Source organism: Thamnophis elegans, chromosome 5, assembly GCF_009769535.1.
Source record: "Thamnophis elegans isolate rThaEle1 chromosome 5, rThaEle1.pri, whole genome shotgun sequence".
In the NCBI taxonomy this organism is placed as follows: Eukaryota; Metazoa; Chordata; class Lepidosauria; order Squamata; family Colubridae; genus Thamnophis; species Thamnophis elegans.
In genome coordinates this window covers 46,230,492-46,234,724 of record NC_045545.1, presented here as the reverse complement: position 1 = coordinate 46,234,724, position 4,233 = coordinate 46,230,492, and positions in this window count along the sequence as shown.

Sequence of the window (4,233 nt, the reverse complement as noted above, 5' to 3'; positions counted from 1 at the left end):
AAGAAAAACATCCCACAAAAAGTTGTTCTCTGCAGTAAAGCTAGTGACATTATACACATTTTCTCTTTAGACACTGTAAAATTGTAAGACACTGTAAAATTGATTTAAAGTCATGTCACTCTGCTAAGACAAGCTGCTTCTCTGAGTCACACAAATTGCACCAAAAGGTCTTAGTGTTAAGAAGAATGTGTAGAATTGTGCTGTAAAACTTTCCATCTGCTTTTTGTAATTTGCTACAAACGTCCCCCCCAAGGAAGCTACTATAACAACAGTTACATCAAACAATTTCCCTCTCTAAATATTTTACTGTACTGTTGAGGACTCCTCAACAAAGCAGGCCTATCTTTCCCTGTCAGGATACCTGGCTATTCTGAAGATGTCTCTAATTTCAGTTTCTTTATTTTAAAAGAACAAAGAAAATATCTGCATTTGAAAAGGCTGTTATTTGCTTTGCTAATGACCCTTCAGGAAAATGCATTGTGGTCAAGGACTTGTGCTGATGGTGCACCTATCATGACAGTAGCATATGTGAAGCTCCATGGCCTAAGGCCTTTTCTGCCACGTCATGCAACTCAATCAGATTAGGATTCCAGATCTCATTCCTAAACTCTGGAAGTTGTAATATTACAACAATGACTGCAATGATAAAGAAAAACCTCTAAACATAGCAAACCAAAATCAGGGTATTATATATTGGAAAAATTCTGCATCGCATCCAAGGTTAGTGGAACAGCTTTAGAAACACGTTTCCAACTCTGAATTCAGATGTCCATTTTAAACTTATTCTCACTGTTTGTAGGAAACTATTGAGTCTGTTTAATATTTCAGGCAATTTTCCTGCCCTAACTCCACCCAGAAAAGCTTATCCATTAGGACAGGTTCCTGTCACATAAGACTCTTCTGATTTTCTTGCTGTTTTCAGTGCCTTCTAAATTGTAAAGAGCTTCTCCAATCTAGCACACTTCAAAGATATTGGCTGGCTGGGAATAATGGGGTTGTAGCTAGAAGTCATCAGATCATAGAAGCTGCCTTAAACTAAGTACTACATGAATTGTTTTGAATGAATACTTAAGGCCACAAAGGACAATGCAGGAGACCTGAAAACAAGACCTGCTGACATGAGCTTCAACTGTATGTTAAATGACTTATGAGTGTTAACACAGTGAAAATGGCCCAAAATAACATGAATATTTTAAATTCAGATGTTCTGATTTTACCTTGATATTATTCTCTTTCAGAATTTTTCAGAGCGACTAGCTAGAGATTATGTCCTCCATTACACTTGGAAAAGACTAACAATTTGGGCTTTGGTATTCAGGCACCATCTAATAACTGGCAATTACCAAGTTAAAATTGACTGATTTTGTTGCTTTGTTTGTTTTGGCAGGTTAGAATAACCTTCAGGGTTCTGTTTGCAGTTAAACAGAGGACTATACAAAAACCAAATCCATTTTTTGACAGTATACTTCTCTACCTCAGAAATAATTCCCACTGAATTCAGTAGGGCTTTCCTCCAAGTAAAAGATCTCCCTTAAATCCCTCTGAATGTCCAAATACTCTGTAAAAGTAAAAAGAAATGCAGAACTTTTTCAAGTATGTACTTAAAGTACCCCCTAGTATAGATTGCTATCCATATTCCACTTGAAACATATCTTGAAAGTAGTAAATCCATTCTTATATAAAGGAGTGCTTGAAAAAATGATAACTAGCCATTATGTGATTTTAACACTCCATTTTTTGTTTAAAAAATGTTTAATCAAGCCTTCCCAATCAAATGTTTTTAGATGTATTGGAACCCAGCCTGTATAACAGGATGCTGCTGCTGACAGTAATGGGAATTGTATTCCACCACATTTGAAGGATACAATTTCGTGGAAACTTGGTTTAAGCCATTTTTGCCAAATCAGTTAACAGGACTATTATAGTGTTTGAAATGGATTATATTTATTGGGATACAGCTATACTAGTTCAAGAGAGATAACCAATATTGCTTTAAAATGAGACAAGCTAAAATTGAAAAATACTATAATCCTAAAGATCAGCATATTTTGCGTTTAAAAAGCCTAATAGCTGTTGCTATGACAGTAATTGAAAAAAAATGAGACTGTGACAGCCTCTTAAAAATGATAGAGATGAGAAAGCAGAAATTGCTCTGAGAGTATAGTTAGCAATTGTGCTTTCTTACCCAGTAGGAAGCTGTACAATCAGATCTGAATGAATCAGTTGTTGCTAGTTGCAATAATTCAAGATATTCTATACAATTCACAATATGTGAAGTTAAATGTAGCTTCTATTATGGCTTGCCAGTTATTTGGCAATGTCTGTAGTGATAGCCATGTTTTGGAACACTCAAGAGGCACATATGGTAGGGCAAATTCATTTTATGGGGTAGTTATAAACCTTGCATACCAGAGTGATTGTCGGCATAATAACATTGACTAGAACATGTGTTGTAATGGAAGGCTCCCATAGTACCTGGACTGGTTTTCCCCAATTGGACTTTAGTTATTTAAACAATAGATAAAAGCAAGTCTTGTCTAGGATTACCAAATCAATTTGGCATCAAGTTCCTGATTTTTTTCTATCTATGTCAGAGGATGTTCCAACTTATTTATTTTGCTGAAAAATGTACATAGGAAGGAAGGCTGGTGGGGGGGGGGGCTAATATTGGAAGGATGAGAAATTGGGACTTTAGGGGATATTAAAGAAAAATTACCCTTGGTATTGCCATTTTGCAGAAATTAAACTGTTACTCTAGCACTGTATAACATTAAAGTATTCTGGAAAGGACAAGATATATATTATACACACACACAAACATACACACACATGGCATTATGGGACAAATTTATCAGTGGTCATGAGGGTAACTTAGGAAAGTTTCTTGTTGCTCAGGGTCAGGAAGATATATTTTTTAGTTTCAAATGAAGCTCACAGGCATAAAGAAAAGCAGGGCTGGTATTAGGTTAGATAGAATACAGTATAGTTTGCAATTTAAAAAGATATCTAACTGGGCCTATATGCCCCAATGAAACTTCTCCTATCCAACTTGGAAAGGCCTATAGTTTCAACCTCTGTTTCTTTTTTTAAAAAAAGGAGACCACTTAAATTCAAACCATATTCAAAACAGCAAAACCATCACTTGTATTAAAATGTACAGTAACAGAATGGTGCAGTGTTCCTAATTATTCAAAAGAGATGCTCTGAAGTAAAAGGGAAAGTAGACAGAGCATTAGTGTAGGACTCCTTAAAGCAGGGTTTCTTACATTGTGTGGCTGCAGGAGAAACTTTTGGGTAACTGCTTTAATGAATCAGGGAGAGAGGTGGATCTGGATACCTGCACATTTCAGAGCATCACTTCTAAATAATTTAATGTTCATATTATCAACATCATCAAAACATATTTCAGTAACTTAACTGTAGAGGATCAAGAGGGGAAAGAGGCTACACCACTAATAATGGGGACAGGGCTGCAAAGCTATTCTCAAAACGTATGTATTTATTACATTTCTAAATGATGATGTCATTTCTTCTCTGTTTTGAAAATTAGATGTGTTGTGAAAGTAATCTTTTAAACACACACACACACACACCAAATACTAACTTTTGTAGAATCTTAGTGATAGCAGCAGTCTAAACAAAATAGCATACTTGAAGCTTTCCTTTGGATTTGTGTATGCAACTTAACATAATTGATCACATTTAGTAACAGTATGTTGCTAAATATGTGTTTTGTGTATGCAACTTAACATAATTGATCACATTCAGTAACAGTATGTTGCTAAATATGTGTTTTAACACAAGGAGGGGAAAAACACTTGGTCCATTTAATGGTATCAGTAGCCATTAAAAATATATGAATGGCTCATATATAATAAAATACCAAATCAGAATTTGTAAACATTAATTGTGGTTTGTTGAACAAGCCATAATTGTCTGGTGTATATTAATTGCAAAGCCATACTGGATGCAACCACACATCATAAGAAAAAAAATCACATTATGGCTTTTCTACTATGTGTAAAACAAGCCATTGAATTATCCCATAGTAGAGCAGTGAGCAATAGGAATATTCTTTTTCAGAAGTATGGAAATGGACCTTGAACAGCAGCCATACTTCTTAAGATTCAGAAATGCCCTTTTCTTAGATTTTTCTAATATTTTCTCAAAAGATATTAATGCTGTCCACTGGTTAATTATATTTATTCTTACTTAATGTTACATAATGTAGAG